Genomic DNA, 17,385 nt, shown 5'->3' with positions numbered 1-17,385 from the left:
TTAACAGTAAAGTGTTTTTCCCCCTGAGTAAAAGAAGTACAGGTGAATTTTACTCTCCCTCATGCCTCTCCATAATATTTAGACTTTAGAATGCATTACCCGTAAGTGAATTTAATATTTATGTGTTAATTTTATATTCATGAAAAACATGGAGCCATTTCCAAAAATGACGTATTTCCAAAATTACACACACATATACATACATACATGCATATATATACATACATATATGTGTGTGTGTGGTATATGTGTATCTTTCTACCTATCTATCAGCAGTCTACAAGGGTATAGTCTGTAATCCAGTTAGTGGTTATCCCTAGAATTTAAGGTCATGGGTGACTTTTACTTTCTTTCTTATGCTTATTTACAGATTTTTATAAAAAGATTGTATCACTTATAGTAAGAAATGAAAAATTAGCTTTTATACTCCAGTGTGCTTGCCTAACCTAGTTTTCCACCCACTCTTTAAACTGTGCTTTGCATCTGTTTCACGTGGAGGTCCTTTGGTTAGCATTTCTTTCTCCATCTCCATCTTTCTTCTTGCCTTCTTATTTAAATAATCACTATCATGTGTTGAAGAGCTGTGTGCTTTACCAAATTAGGGGCATTTATTCTGACTTTCACATTTGTTATCAAACGGTGTATTTTTGCTTTATTCGTCTGTTTGTCATTTTTCCCCCTTAAGTTTGACCTTTACATGAGACATTTCCAAGCATAGTGTTTGTCATCTACCATTATGCTTTTGATTCATCTATTAAATGGTAATGTGTCCTCCAGAAACACTGATATTACATTAAGTCGTTCCATAGTTGCTCTTAGGAAGAGCTTTGGGGTTATTGAATTTACCAGGCAGGTAGGATATGCAAAAAGAGAAATGCATGGGAAGCTTCCAGCAGGCCGAGGCTCTTCCATGTGTCTGACAAATCTCATTCATCCCTTTAGGGCCCTAAATTACATACACATCACCTCCTCTGTCACACCAACTTGACTCCTCAGGGTAAGCTGGTGATAACTTCTCCCATGTGTTTTTTATGGCCCTTATTAAATTTTATTGTAAGTAGTTGTTGATGGCTATCATCCCATTAGACTTCCAGGTAGGAAACGTGGTAGCCATCCACCAAGATGGCCCCCAGTGATCCTCACCTCCTGGTATTCACGCCTTTGAAAATAGATTACTACGGAAGTGATGGTTTGTCATGTCCAAGATTAGGTTATAAGTGACTGAGGTTTCCATGTTAGGCTCTTTCTCTTGGACCACTCATTCTATGGAAAGCCAGCTGCCGGGCTGGGAAAATAGGCAACGGATGGAGAGAGACTCAGTCCCGTGGCAGCAGCTAATAAAAAACGGGGCTGGCAACAACCATGTGAGTGAGTTTAGAAGCAGATCTTCCCCTAGTTGAGCCTTCAGCTGTTACAGACTCTGCCCATCAGCTTGATTGCAACTCACGGGAGACCCTGAGCTGAAACCAATCCGTCTAAATTTAGGCTCCCAATTTCTGACCCTCAGAAAGCATGGGAGACAATAGACGCTTATTGTTTTAATCAGGGTGGCTTATTACACAGCAATAGGTAACTAATGAGATTTTGGTAGTAGAAGTGGGGTGCTGATGTAACGAAACACTAAAATGTGGTAGTGGCCTTGAATCTTGGCAGTGTGCAGTGGAAAAAGCTGTAAGGACTTTGAGGAACAGGTTAATAAAAGCTTAACATACCTTGAATACACTGTCTATAGAAGTTTGGACTTTGAGGAGGCTGCCAGTGAAGGCTTACAGGAAAATAATACTGGGAACTGGAAAAGGGAGAGTCTGTTATGTGGTGGCAAAATATTTAGCAATCCTCATCGCGGTGCGCGGGCCTCTCACCATCGTGGCCTCTCTTGTTGCGGAGCACAGGCTCCAGACGCGCAGGCTCAGTAGTTGTGGCTCACGGACCTAGACCAGGGCTCGAACCCATGTCCCCTGCATTGGCAGGCAGACGCTCAACCACTGCACCACCAGGGAAGCCCCCAGTTAAGGGGATTTCTAACCGAGGTGTTGAAAGTGCCTTCTGTTTTTTTCCTGTTGCTTATAGTAAAATTGCAGGAAGAGAGAAGCTGAAGGCAGAAGCAGTCAGCAAAAAAGAGCCAGGACTAGCTGTTTTTGAAGATTTGCAGCAAGAAATGGCTTCTAAGCAAAGATCAAATTTGGGCCACTTTTAGGAAAACAAGCTCCAAACGTGAAGCCAAGGGTGTGACTGTAAAATCTTTTCTTAAGATCTCACAAAATCTAAGATGGTGTCTCAGAGTACCAAGCAGCCAGCCAAAGAGCCCTCTAAAGAGATTAAGGGTTTGTCTTCACAGATCCACTTGATCAAACAAGAGCGCTTCTTGGAGGCTCAAGGACATGGTACCCCAGCAAAAGCCCAGGGTGAGGAAGGACCGAATGCACAGGGATTGGTGGGTGGGGCTTTTTGTCTAATGGAGTGAATCCTAAAAGGAGTCACAGAAGACCTTCAGAGTTTTTAAGAGTCATACTTGGAGAGGCGCCATCAGCTTGAAATGAAAGGAACATAGAACAAAATGAAGAGAGGTCTTTGGACCCCCAGGTATCAACAAGTAGGAGGCAAGCTGAGGAAATTACTCCTCTGCAAATGCGTTTTACCCTTCATGAAAATGGAAAGATGATGGAGAGGCCAAAACCAGGAGCCCGGAGGGTGGCGTTAAGGGTCACAGAGAACTATTCTCAGACCTCACCTCTAGACCAAATCAAGGAACATCTGCTCGGCAGGATTTTAGAATTGCTACCCCTACGTGCTCCTCATTACCCACTTTGTGAGCAGGAGTGTTTATAGCAGTTATCCTTTGCTTGTCCCACCATTGTGTATTGAGTGTGTGTCGCTTGAGTGACAGGTGTCTACAGATTGAGAGGAGCCGTACATCAGGGACTATACTGAAGAAGTCTCATCTGTACTTAGACATGATCTAGATGACAAGCGTCTAGACGTGGAACTGATGCTGTGATGGGATGAGACTTTTAGGGACCGTGGGAGGGGTTAGTGTATGCTGCATGTAGGAGGGATGTGAATCATTGGGAGCCAGAGGGTAGGCTGTGGTAGGCACCCTCCAAGACAGCCCACCATGACCTCTGACTCTTGGCATCCCCTCCTTTTCCCACATTGTACTAGAGTTGGTCTTTGTGACCAGCAGTGGAAGTGATGGTATGTCACTTTGAGATTAGTGTATTAGAGACTGGCTTCCATTTGGGGCATGTTCTCGATCTCTTACTCTCTTGGATGACTTGCCGTGGGGGAATGCCAGCTGCCATATGTTGAGGATGTGCAGGCAGCCACGTGGAGAGCCCTGCACAGGGAAGAACTTCCAGCCTGTAGCTGCGTGCGAGAGCTTTCTTATGAGCATACCTCTAGCTCTAGTCAAGGCTTCAGATGAGGGAGCCCCAGCTGACACCTTGACTACAACCTCATGGGACACTGCATAGAAAAGAATTCACATAGCAGGCCTGAAACTGCCATCCTTAGAAAGTCCTGCTTGCAAGATTGGCTCTTGGCTGGCATCTGGGAGCTTGGATTTAGGGAGGGTTCTCACCATTCTCTAACTGATGGTGAGAGTGCTTGACTGTCCCTAAACTGTGCAAGCAGTATTTTTATCATGAACACCTGCTTCTATCTGGAAGTCTGGAATTTTGGTATGTGCTAGACAGAGGGTGGGTATGTGAACAGCCACCAGTAAAAACCTCGGGCACTGAGTCTCTGATGAGCTTCCCTGGTAGAGAACATTTCACAAATTGTAGTTACAATACGATGCTGGGGAATTAAGCCTGTCCTGTGTGACTTGGTAGGGAGAGGACTCTTGGCAGCTTGTGCCTGGTTTCCTACGGACTTCACTCCAGGCACCCTTTGCTGATTTTGCTGTAATAAATCAGAGCCATAAGTAATACCATACGTGAGTCCTGTGCATCATTCTAGTGGTCACTGACCCTGGGGGACCCCCAACACAGAAACCCTGAGCCAGAGCCACCTCTTCTGAAACTGTGAGATAGTTGTTTTTTGTTTTTTTTTTAAAACCCAATCAAGATTTGCCCATTGCATTCAATTGTTATATCTTTTACCCAACTCTTTTTTTTTTTTTTAATTTATTTATTTATGGCTGTGTTGGGTCTTCGTTTCTGTGCGAGGGCTTTCTCTAGTTGTGGCAAGCGGGTGCCACTCTTCATCGCGGTGCGCGGGCCTCTCACTATCGCGGCCTCTCTTGTTGCGGAGCACAGGCTCCAGACGCGCAGGCTCAGTAATTGTGGCTCATGGGCCCAGTTGCTCCGCGGCATGTGGGATCTTCCCAGACCAGGGCTCGAACCCGTGTCCCCTGCATTGGCAGGCGGATTCTCAACCACTGCGCCACCAGGGAAGCCCTAACAGTTGTTTTGTTATTTTAAGCCACTGAGTTTTAGAGTAGTTTTAATCCACACAGCTGTAGATAAACTAATACAGGAAGCCAGTCATTTCTCTCTCCCCAGCATTTAGCTTAGTGTCTGGAACATAGGTGTTAAAGAAATATTTGTTGAGTGAATTGATATTTCTACCTTTGAAGAATTTTATAGCCCATCTGGCTGCTTTGCGGGAAATCGCGATCCTGGGTCGGTATAAGGAAGCAGGCTTCCCTTCCTGTTCCTTGTCTGGAAGAACCAGTCCCAGAGGCAGCCGCCTGCCTTACAGTTGTCACTTCTGCCATCTTCCTTTCTGGATGAAGTCCACGTGTATGAGAAGTAGTGTGTGGCCATCAGACCATGCTTCGTCTCTGTTCCTCACTTCTTAGGTCCCCTGATTTTTTTTTCTCTCTCCTATGCCTTGGTGGTGATAACTATTCTTACCATTGAAATAAAACCTTCCTTCTGAAAAATTAATTAACAAATGTTTCAGGGCCTTATAAGATACTAACATTTCTCTTGCCTCTTTATCATATTATTGCCTCCACAGAAGTTGAGACAAATGAACTTTTCTTGTTTCACATTGTCCCCTCCTCTGCACAGTATCTCAAAATAGACTTATATACGAAGATAGCAACCATAGCTTTGATGTGGGAGAGAAACCTAAAATATATACTAGAAGTAGACTTCCTTGAGGAGTTATTTACAGTTTCTTAGAGAAGTATTTTAATCAAAGGGTGTTTCTGTTCTCGTGTGTGGGTATGTGTGCGTGCATACACACACACACACACACACACACACAGAGCCGTATTGATTCCTGTGGTAATTATCAGAACGTTTCCCTCTCTTCAAATCTGCTTCAGTCTTAGCAGATGACCTTGATTCCTGTTTTCCTGATAATTTCAAGGTGGTCTCATAGGATCTCTCTCATTTGATCTCCTTTCCACCTAATTAGAAAACTTTCCTCCTCTTTTATCAAAAACTCGTCTATCTTTCTTTCAAAAGGTCCCCTCTCCAGCCCGTCCTCCCTCTTCTTGAACGTGTCATCTGTTTTTCTGCTCTTCATGCCTGCATTTCTTCCTCTTTCTACCGGTTTCTGTAAGGATGCTCAGGTTTCTCCAACACTAAATAGAACAGCCGTCCTTTTCCTTAGACTTGCTTTCTCTCGGAGCTGGACTTCTGTGTGTTTCCTTTACTCTCCCGCCACGCTTACGATCATTCCCTTGTGCTGGCAGCCTTCAACTTCCTCATCACCCATCCCCTGCTTCCCACTTAAAACACTCTGAAATGCCCTCCAAGGTATTTTAGTGACCAAGTCTGTTAACCCTCCACCCCCCCACCCCACGCAGATTGTTGACCTTTCTAAAGTATTTTTTTAATTGCTTTACAGTTGTCAGCTTCTGTCATCTTCCTTTTTGGATGAGGTCCATGTGTATAAGAATTAGTGTGTGGCCATCAGGTTTTACCTCCATCTTTTCTGTCTCGGAGGCAGTTTTGTGAGTGGTAAAGAGCTTGGACCACAATTTGAATTGTGACTCAACCATTTACCAGCTGTGTGACTTTGGGCAGGTTTGTGAACCTGGGAATGTCTCATTTACCCTCATCTGTAAATTGAGGATAAAAGTAATACCCACATGGCTGTATCGTTGTGAAGACTAAATGAGTTAGTACGTGGGAAATACTTAACAGTGCCTGGCATAGAGTAAGCAAACAAGAAACTTTAGCCTTTATTGCCAGTCAAGTCCCTTGTCGAGTAAGCGAGGTTAATCATCAAATAGCTCCTGTAAAATGAAGCGTGGATACGTTCTTCAGTAAGATGAATTATGTATTAAAGACTCTGTTTTACCAGTTTTAATGGCCAGGAGCCATGAACACGGCAATCTCAACGTGTGGGAGTTTATAGGGATAGTGTGTAATCTTGCACATTTAAAAGGTGAGTCGGAGCCCTTTTGTAGGCAGATTCCTACAGCGACAAATGAGGGGAGAATTAAAGCCTTCTTAGAAGAAATTTGTCCTTGGTTTTGTGAACAGCATACTTAATTTACCCCACACTTGATGAGGGCAGGGACGCGGCTGTTTCAGGTCACCATTTGTATACCAGTCCCGCACTCGGCCATGGAAGGCACTCAATAAATACTCATGAACTAAATACACATTTGTGAACAAACATGTCTATGCTTTGTTGAATGTAAGTTGTACACATAATGCAGGCTTTGTGTGATGAACTGACGATGGACGAGGGAACTCTTGTCCACAGAGTGGGATGGGGGCTTGCAGCCTTTTCTTCTGATTTTTATTGGGCTTGAGGGTGAGCAGCTTCAGAAACCATGCAGGCAACGTTTGCTGCTTGGGCATGCCTCCCTCTAAGCCGATCAGGTTCTCTGATTCCTCTGCCTTTCCCTCGTGGTGCCCTGTCCTTATCGCAGCTGCTGGATCAGATCTCACTGTGAAAACAGTGTTTCCTTTCTACTGACCCATGGGGTTCAGTGTTTGATTAACAAGTTTCCGATTTTCTGAGCCAAACACCTAGGTAAATCCCCCCAGATGCTGTGAGGATCTGCAGTAATTTACAACCACTGCATGAGCCCTGTGTTGAATGGCACGCTCTTTGTAAGGGTGGGGTGTCATTTTTAATGCTGGTTCCAACATCGCTCCTAGCTGTGCGGCGTGTTGGCTCCCATACTAGATGACATTGACAGTCAGGAGAGGAGTGACTTCAGTTGCCACTGCTGAATTAAAGAAAAATCAGATTTACAGTATAAGTGGATTTTGTTCTCTACAAACTAGTGACCTTGGGATAGATGTAATCCTTCGATGCTTCCACTGATGTTGCTATTGCCCCAAACATTTCTGGAATCCTTCTTTTTAAGTTGTCTTCTGAGCCTGTGGCATATTCTTGGGAATATTTTCAAGTCTGACAAATATTCATTCTTTGTAGGAGGCTTTGATTTTTGGAAAAAGGAAAGAGTCGCTGGCATTGGGTCCAGCAGCTGAGGTGGGTGATGGGGCCAGGGAGCACTGGTCCTGTCCAACGCAACGTAGGATTTTAGACGTCTTTTCATTATGTCCTAAGACTGGTATCTTTTTTGTTCTGAACAGTGTTTCTTTTAAAAATAATGTTTCAAATTATAAACATATCAAGCCTATAGAACACTATGGGACTCTGTATGACAGACAGGTGTATTTCCAGCACTGATGTTTAAATGGATGCTAACTTTTTTTTTTCCCCAAGCGAATTAGTTTGTGAAATGAAGACTATGGTGTGAGCTTAAGCTTAAACGATGCAGGTTAAACATTAACCAGCTCAGACCACAAACCAGATGTGAAGATGATCCCAGCTGTGCCCGGGTCAGTGTTGCACTGGAAGAACGGAATCCAGGTGACTGAGTTTGCATTCTCTGGCTCAGCAGGGAGTTTTTTTTTTTTTTTTTTTAAGACTTGTATGCCTCCCAAACAAGCTGGGCATAAATTTAATTCTTCATTAAAATACTGGCAAAAAACTCAATTTTTACCTAATTTCCAAATTATATAGAAAATTTTAGATATTCATATTTGTGATCGGATGCTATTTGCTCTATTTGTTGGCATGTGTTCTTTCTTCTTTCTCCCAAAAAATACATTTTAGGTATTCCTAAAACCCTACCCTGCCCCATGCCCATCTGCACCCACCCTCCCTCTGTAGTCACACCTCTGCCAATCCCAGGTGTGTCTAGGCCTTTTGGAGGGAGTGTTTTAAAATGAACATGAATTGTATTATACTGTATGTTTCCCTCCGACATTTTTTTTTTTTTTTGGAGATTTATCCATGTCGATTTGTTTAACTGCTCTATAGTATTTCACCTTCAGAATTGTTTTGCCATACCAGGCTCTTTACACTTTAAAATATATTTCAGGAATGTGGAGCCCTGTTTTGCTTTGTTGGAATTACTCAGATGTTTTACAGACACATTATGAAAATTTGTCTTCTTATGATAATGGGTCTTCTCACCCACAAACATGTTATACTGTGTTTATTTAGTTGTTTTTTAATGTCCTTCAATAGAATTTCCCAATTTTTGGTATACTTCTCTTACATATCTTTATTGAGGGAATTCATAAGTATCCCATACCCTATATTTCTGTTGCTTTTTTTTTTTTTTTTTTTAACTGCACCAAAGGCGTATCCTAGCTTTATTAAAGAGCCCGCGCCGCAGTCAGTATAAACACACAAGAACTCCCATCAGTTTAATAATAATAACCCCCCCACAAAATGGAAAACTGAGGGGGCAGGGAAGAGGCCCCTGGGCCAGGGGCATGGGGAGCCATGCTCATGGCAGCAGGCCTGGCTGCAGGGCCCCCCGGTATTGCTGTTGCTACGAGGTTGGGGGTCAGCGATTGTCCTGTGGGAGCCATCGTTCACCTGGGTCGAAGACCCTTACTTCTTCTGGGGTGTGCTCAGCTTCTGCATGCCCCGGATCTTGCCCAGCAGGCCAGACATGAAGACCTCAGTGGGTTTGCAACAGTCCACCAGCGGCTCCTTGACCCTGGCAGCTCGGGTATCATCGCCCTCCACGTCAGGATTTATCCACATCAGTCTCCAGCTCCGGGATCTCCTCTTCCTGGCAGTTGTAGAGGCGAATGAGCTGCTCCAGGATCCACTCCTCCAGGTTGAGGCGCTTCCGTAGCTCCTTGCGTTCCTACTCAACCGTGACCTTCCCTTGGCGCCTCATTGGGCCCTCATCCTCCGTGCTGCTCGGGCCCTCGCCTGCGGCCCCAAGGGGTCTCTGAAAGTAGACGCTGGTCCCTGGGCCGCCACTGCCTGGTCCAGGGCCCGGAGCCGCAAACGCTGCGCCCCCCGCGGGGCCGCTGTCTGCCTTGGCGGCCGCTGGGGCCACGTGCATGCGTCGGTCCCCTCCCTGTGCCGCCACCTCCGGGAGGGCCGCCGGCTGGCTACGGGCTGCTGGCTCGGCTTAGCCGGTGAGCTCCGCTCAGCCTGGCTCCACGGAGAGGGCGGCGGAGGGGGCGCCCGGGGGCAGCATGCGGAGCCCCCGGCCGGCCCTGGCCTGGTCACGCCCCCTGTGTTTGTACTGTTAATGGCATCTTTTTATTATGTTTTCCTGTTGTTGCTAGTGCATAGGAACATTACTTGTTTTTGTATATCTTGCTGAACTCTCATTTATTTTCATGGTTTATCTGTAGATAGTCTTGCATTTCCTATGCATATGGATATATAACTTTTTGATGACAGATTTTTTTTTTTAAGTTTGTGTGACTAAAGGAAAACCGTTTTTCTACTGACAACACATGCGTGGATTTTCCACATATTTCAATTTTCTGTGGACCAACTGGATGGCCTACAATTTAATTCAATTCTGGCGTTATCGACCTGGAGTTAGCGCAGACCCCTCAAGACTGCCCCCTCTTCACATGCCAGTTCCAAGTCTGGGCTTCCCATGCTTTTGACTAGTAGGTTCCCATGACCCCCTCCTGAGTTCAGTAATTTGCTAGAATGGTGCGCAGATCTCAGGAAAGCACTGTACTTACTATCGCTGGTTTATTATAGGGATACAACTTAGGAACAGCCAAATGGAAGAGATGTATAGGGCAAGATATGGGAGGAGGGGTACACGGGGCTTCCATGCCCTCTCCAGGCACGCCACCCTCACAGCACCTCCACGTGGTCACCTACCCAGAAGCTCTCCAAACCCTGTCCTTTATGGTTTTTATGGAGGTTTCATTACATAGGCATGATTGATTAAATTATTGGCCATTGGTGATTGAACTCAATCTCCAGCCCCTCTCCCCTCTCCTCTGGTAACCAGCTTCATCTGCCAGGAGTCACCTCATTAGCATAAATTCACCTGTGGTTAAAAGGGACTTATTATGAATAGCAAAAGACACTCCTCTCACCCCTATCACTCAGGAAATTCCAGGGGTTTTAGGAGCTCTGTGCTAGGAACCCGGGATGACGACCAAATACATGTATTTTATTATATCGCAGTAACTTTCACTTATTTTTCTTGAATTAATGTATTGGCTTGGACTTCCACTCTAATACCTGTTTTTGTAAATGAAGTTTTATTGAAACACAGCCACACTCTTATTGTCTCTGGTTCCTTTTGCATTACAACAGCAGAGTTGACTACTTGGAACAGAGACTTTCTAGTTTGCAAAGCCTAAAGTATTTGCTATCAGGCCCTTTACAGAAAGTTTGTGAACACCCTCAACACAGTGTTGAACACAGAAAGTGATAGTAACCTTTCTTGTCTCATTACTGACTTTAAAAGGAGAGCTTATAGTGCTGTGCCATTAAGAATGACGCTATCCATAGGCTGGTTAGCGTGTGCCCTTTATTGGGTTAAGAAAATGTCTTTCTAGTCTTAGATTTGTAAGAAAGGTTTTCTTGTTTGCCGAATTTTGTTATTTTTAAGAAATCATAAATCAATGTTGAGTTTTATCAAATGTGTTTTTGGCATCTGAGATTGGTTTTTCTCTCCTTTTAAACATACCTAATTATGTTCTCTTTCAGAGTTTTCTATTATTTCCAGTTCTTAGGGGCTAGAATCCTCCAGTTCACTGTGCTTTTATCACTTGTGAGCTTCCTGGGTCTGACTTTTCTAATTGTCTGTAGCATGAGTTGTGGGAGTTTTGCTCTCATTTTTCCCATGCCCATCGTTGGCCCAGGACCAATTTTTATGCTAATTTCTTAGGTTGGGCATTTCCAGACTGTAGCCTAAATCTGTACCCCAAATGCTCCAGAGGCAGAGGTATGAGGTTCAAATTTTGCAGGAAGCTTTTAGTTCTCCTCCCCTGAAGCCAGAGATAGACAAGCTAGCTGAGCTGGTAGGGAAATACTTTTCAGCCCATTTTTCCCGGGGTCGCAGCTCTTTGCAGGGCCTCGCTTTGGACAGCACCCTCCTCTCTCGGGCAGGACTCACGGGCTTTGCCTCCTGTTCCCATGTGCTAGTTGACATCTACACCCTTACTTCCCCTGGATCAATGCTTATTCTATTCCTTCCTCTGCCCTGTGGTCCCCCTCAGCCCCAGGAGTGGCTGCCCGGTTGATTCCTCTGCTTACTTCTGGTTTTCAGTTGAGGCTTTGTTTCTGGCACCTGGTAATTTCCTATTCTTTATTGCAGGTTCAAGTATGCATTTAAAAAATTATTGTATCTGATATTTCTAGGTGCTTATAGCAGGAATGTTTGAAAGTGTATGTCATCTTAGCTCAACATCTTGCTGAAATGAGAGATCGCCATTTAAATGCAATTTCAGGATTCAACACCCAAAAGCAAAACAAAACCCAGTAAAACAAAAAGCAAAACCCCAAATCGGATCCCTAAACAAACTATCCATGAACCAGGCAACATGCAAAGTCCTCTGATATTAGCTCATGTAATTCTTACGAAGACCCCATAACTCTTTGCCAATGGAGAACTTGAGTAACTGGCCTAGCAGTTTGTCAGGGGGAGAGCCAGGCAAGGATCTCAGCTTTATCTGACATTCCCTCCTCTTAAGTGGTCTGAACATCAGTAACACTAAGTATGAAGTGTGCCCGTTCTCAAGGTGACTAATGTGAAGGTCAATGCTATTTTCCATCTCATATTCCTAATATATTTACACAACTGTCTCACCTGGTAATCCAGAATAGAATCATGATTGTGTTTGTCTATGAGAATTTGCAGTTTTGGGTGAGTTTAAATTAAAGAAAAATCTGAAAAGCAGTTGCCTAGGGGCTATTAATTGTTGCAAAAAGGAGCATGAGTACACCTCCTTCTGAGCACAGTAGAGCTCCAGGGAATTAATAGGGACCCATTGTTTTCCATGTTGACTTTCGAGAAATGTACCTTACTCCCAGTCTGCTGAAACATGTTTTAAGGATGTACTGTCATGCATGTAGTTTCTGAAAGGCCACAGACAAGTGAATTTTTATATCCCCTCTTGGTTCATTTGCTCATCCTCTGAAATCAAGGCCTCTGCAAAGATGGAGTCAGTGGTCATTATAGTTTGTGTTAGGAGTTGCAGGTGGCTGACATTTTAGTCTCAGTTAATGGCTGAGGATGGACCCCAGGGCACTTCACCTTGTTCACAGTCTAATTTAGCAACACAATCTTAATTTGAGTTGAAAAGTAGCCTTAGGGATTTTTGCTTGGTGCTTGCACGAGCATTCTGGAACACTGTATGTTACCTGATGCTACCTGAGAGGAGGTGCTTGGGCAGTCACGGCTTCTCTGAGCCCTCATCTACATGGGGGAGGTTGAGAAGTGGCAGAAGTTCTATTCTACCAGCAGCATAGACCTGTCTCACTATGAAGTTGTGTTAATGGCTTTGCCAAGAATTTTCTCCGTGCACAGTAGACATATTTGCTGGAGGAGCTGATCTTGCAGTCCCTGTATATCTGGAGCAGTCAGTTATGAATCTGCTAATTAGCTTGATGTTTGGTCTCCCAGCTAAGTGAGCTCTTGTGAACTCTGCCAGAATATGGATTTCCAAATGATCTGACGAGAGGAAAGGGAAAGATTGGGCCAAAGAGGCCATTACAATTTAATTTCATATAATCAGAAGTTTACTCAGCCCTAGCGCCTGCCTTTTCTGTTGCCACAAAATACCCATTCTTCCCCTTTCATAGCTGCTGACCCATCCGTGGGTGAACTGGTTTTGCCTCCCTTTTTTTGTTTTCAGTATTAGCGCTTGAAAAAGCCTCTGGCCACATGGTGCAAGGTGTGGCCTCCCCAGGGGCACATCTCACCTCTCTTCCCTGCCTTAAAAGGAGGCCCAAATTTCTAATCTTGGAGAGTCTGTTAATTTTTCCTTTTCCCGGTGAGTACGTGGGAGTGTTCCAAGGTTCAGCACTTCCCATCTGCCTTTCTCTTTACAAGTTTTTGAGATATTCATCAATAAATGCTAATATTTACTGAACATGTTTTATATGCGAGACACTTTTGAAAGCACTTTAATAACAACACTAATATTACTGAGCATCTACTGTGTGCCAGGCACTGCCCTAGGCACCAAGGATGTGGAACAAGCAAAACAAAGGTCATCCCTCCTGGAGCACATGTTTTATTAGGCAGACAGCCAGACAGTACAACCCATCAGTAAACAAACATATACTATGTCAGATAGTTACACACGTGCTCTGAAGGAGAAGTGGGGGGAGGTGACAGTGCGTGTAGGAGCTGGCCAGGGAAAGCCTCTCTGATGGGGGGAGAATAGAGTCTCCAAGGTAATGAAGGAATAAGTCCACTGGGCCTCAGATCTCCTCCTCCCCAGGTCTTGCTGACTCAGACAGAGCCAGTGGCATGGGGAGCCCCTCCCTCCCTTCTCTGCTCTCTGCTCATGGCACCACGTTCTCCCAGACCCCAGCCTCTAGGCCTGAGTCCCCACCCTTCCCTCCTCTTTCCTCATCCAATCGCCAGACCTCATTGACTTTCTTTGGAAATCTCTGTGGCATCCCTTCCACTGCCTTTGTGGAAAAGAAACCCCTGCCAGCTGAGCCCTTTGCCGGTCCGTTTTAGAATGACTGTAACCGCCTCCTAAGTGTTCTCTCTGGGCTGCTAGCCTCTCTTCTCACCAATCTGTCACCGCCCAAGTGCTGGCACATACATGCCATCGTTTGAGTGCTTATTCCAGGCGGGGCACTGGATCCCCATAGGAGCTTTATTATTATTATTATCATCGCCATTTTACAGATGAGGAAACAGACTCCCTCAAGGTCACTCACTGATCCAATAAGTGGTTAAATCCGAATTTGAACTCAGGTCCCACTGAATCCACAGGACTCTTCTAGCCAGGAGCCCAAGCTGCCTCTACCCTGCCCTTGTGTGTATCAAGACCCTGCTTTGATCGCTCCTTTGCTTAGAAATCTTTCATGCTTCCCATCATCTGTGGGGGAAAGTCCAACCATTTTGAAATAGTTTTCAAAGCCTTTCATAACTGGACCACGCTTCACCTGTCTCCCCGTCTTACACCTGAGTTCTCTCCAGTGACAACCTCTGCCGGGCACACACAGATGTGTCCCGTTGGCAAACACAGCTACACCTGTGCTCACAGGTGGGTGTTTTTTCACTCCCTCTGTGTTAACTCACTCTCCACGCCCCAGCTCAGACTGCATCCTCTCTTACCTTCATTTGTGTCCGTCTTTACCGCCAGCCTCCACCTAGTTAGGAGGAGTGTCCTGCCTGTCTTAAGCCAATCCTGATGTCATAGGATGCACTGGGCCATCCTTTGAGCGCATGTAGCTCTCTTAGTTCTGATCCCCAACTGGCCATTCCCGTTGATTTCCTTAGTACTTTCCCACATGTGATCCTAAAATATTGAGAAAACTTATATGTCCAAAATGAGTATAACTTTCTAAGTAAGAGTCTTGGAAGATACATACTTATTTCACTAAACCTTCTCAGAGTTCAAAACACATTTGGAGGAGGCCCCTTTGCTAAACTGCCTTCCAGCTACCCAAGAAAGCCAATTTCCTTCTTTAATAACTGCGGCTCATTTTTGGACCCACGATGACACGAATCCAGTTCGCTCACCCATCTGGATCATCAGTAGGGACTCCATTTAAAGTTAGACAATTTTCCTAAATCAAATCCATCCTCAAGAGATTAAAGGTAGATATTCACTAGAATGTACCCTGGGAAATTCTGAAGTAAGAGTTCCGAAAATGTTGGTTTAAAATGTCAGGGGCTGAAACTAGGAGAAAAGCAGGACTGGAATGTTCCTCTTATTTCTTAATTCATTGTCCCTCACTTACCTGCTTCTTAGTGGAAGAAAAGACAGAAACGGAAGCATGGGAAGGAAAAGGGGAACTAATCAGAGGCAGCTGGAATCACGGGAAGCAGTTAAAACTCACAAAAAAGAAAATGAACAAAATTTTCTCCTGAATCCAAGCCTTCCTTAGGGGAGGCTGGAGCAGGAAATTTCATTTTGAAAATGAGAGCTGGTCCGGTGCAATTGGAAAGATGGGTATAGAGGCAGGAGGAATGAGGTAGAAAGACCTAGGGACCCTGGAGCAAAGGAATGCCATTTATTTGCAAGTAATTCTCCAGAGGTAAGGGAGGGGATGGCATAGAGGGGGAGGCTGGGGACTAGAGGGCTTGGTCCAAGCTGGATCAAGACCTTGGTCTTCTGCACTCATCTGGTTACGTGCAGCTCCTCTACTCAGCAGTTGTGTTGACAATGAGCTCGCTGAGAGCTGCCACTGAATTTTATTCTATACACTATGTACATCCAGCACTTAGCACTTGTCTGGCCCCTAGTAAGGACTCAGTACATATATATATATTTTTAACATCTTTATTGGAGTATAATTGCTTTACAATGGTGTGTTAGTTTCTGCTTTATAACAAAGTGAATCAGTTATACATATACATATGTTCCCATATCTCTTCCTTCTTGCATCTCCCTACCTCCCACCCTCCCTATCCCACCCCTCTAGGTGGTCACAAAGCACAGAGCTGATCTCCCTGTGCTATGCGGTTGCTTCCCACTAGCTATTTTACGTTTCGTAGTGTATATATTTGCTGAGTGAAAAAATACAAAGTACTTTGTTGCTGGAAGAGGTTAAGGCTAATTCTGTGCTGTCATTTCTGGTAGCGGCCACCAGGTGGTGCCTTCCTAAGAGCTAGAGCAAATGAGATCTTGAATCTTGGGTGGAAGTCTTCAGAGAAGCCTTAGGTCTCACCCAGAAGGAACCCTCACCCGAGTGCGTGCCCTCCAGCAATTCATCACACTTTCTTATTCCTCTGTTGAATGTGCCTGCAGAGTTCAGACAAGTGGCTAGAACCAACTTTCTTTACTTGGAGTCAGTTTCACAGGAGGCCCACAAAAACCTTTCAGTTTCATTTACGGCTAAACTTTGGGATGTGAGACCAGTCCCGCCCCAGTCCTGTGCTCTGTCACGTGGGTTCCCATTGTTCCCAATGACCCATTCTTCAGGAGAATGTCTACTCCCATGGATCCTGTATTTTCTCTGAAATTCTTCCCCAAAGTCATTTATGGCTTCACACCCAGCTCTGGCAGCCTGTGAGTTGAAGTGCGTGGCACCCCTGCCTACTTTAAGCTGCTGCCTGATGAGTCCCTACGCTGTGCCTGTGGTTTATAGGTTCACATTCTCAGAATAGTTCCACAAGATGGGCAGAAAGCAGAATAGCAGCTCAGAAGGCTTAGGCAGCCTTCCCAGAGTGGCACAGCCAGTCCATGGGAGAGAGGACTCAAGCCCAGGGCCAGCTGCCCACAGGCCTTGCTGGGATTCTTTTTTTTTTTTTTCCACACACACACACACACACACACACACACACACACACACACTGTATTTTATTTTTACAAGAGAGAAATAAACTGACACCAAGCATTGTAAAATGGATGACCACAACAAAAGCAACAATGATTGCAATTACCAAACACACTAATACTATGTCATAATATTGACATTCAGTCCAGTAATTCTCCACTGTAACAGGTCCTTTACTTTGCAGTGAAAATTGATTTGTATATTTTTTGCCTCTGAGTCCTTGTGGGACTTTTTTTTTTTTAATTCAAACAGAAAGTCACAAAAATTATAATCATCCTCATCAGTTCACTCAGGCCTTGCTGGGGTTCTTATTGCATTTCACATAGAGTGAGTGCAGTTTCATGTATCTGTATGTCTGAGGTCCAGGGACAGTAACGATAATAATAACGATTATTGTTTTAATAACGATAAAGCAAAATCCACATCCTGTGAAGCCAAGTCTTATAGGAGTATAGTTGACCATCAGTGTGAGCAGAAACACTCAGCTGTGGTCAGTTTTTAGACAGTGCCAAAGGAAAAAATACTCAGCCTCCTTTGTGCCCATAAACCTAATTAAAGGTACTAGAGATTTTGATTGGCAAGAGCTGGGGATGGAGGTGCTGAGTGAGATTGTATGTGTCCTCGTGTATGTGTGTGTGTGTGTGTGTGTGTGTGTGTGTGTGTGTGTGAGAGAGAGAGAGAGAGAGCATGTTAAATCCTATG

At 44.6% G+C, this 17,385-nt stretch overlaps 1 protein-coding gene and 1 pseudogene across 1 annotated transcript in view; one reads left to right on the top strand and one right to left on the bottom strand.

The window, feature by feature from the left end:
- RGS6 (regulator of G protein signaling 6) overlaps positions 1–17,385 on the top strand; it is a 564,680-nt gene that overhangs the window by 71,717 nt on the left and 475,578 nt on the right. The gene's annotated exons all lie outside the window — the stretch shown is intronic.
- LOC137762456 (protein phosphatase 1 regulatory subunit 14B pseudogene) lies at positions 8,757–14,004 on the bottom strand (annotated as a pseudogene).

Source organism: Eschrichtius robustus, chromosome 1 (assembly GCF_028021215.1).
Source record: "Eschrichtius robustus isolate mEscRob2 chromosome 1, mEscRob2.pri, whole genome shotgun sequence".
Lineage (NCBI taxonomy): Eukaryota > Metazoa > Chordata > Mammalia > Artiodactyla > Eschrichtiidae > Eschrichtius > Eschrichtius robustus.
The sequence above is the reverse complement of the archived record's forward strand: the minus strand, read 5'-3'. Positions and strand labels throughout refer to the sequence as shown.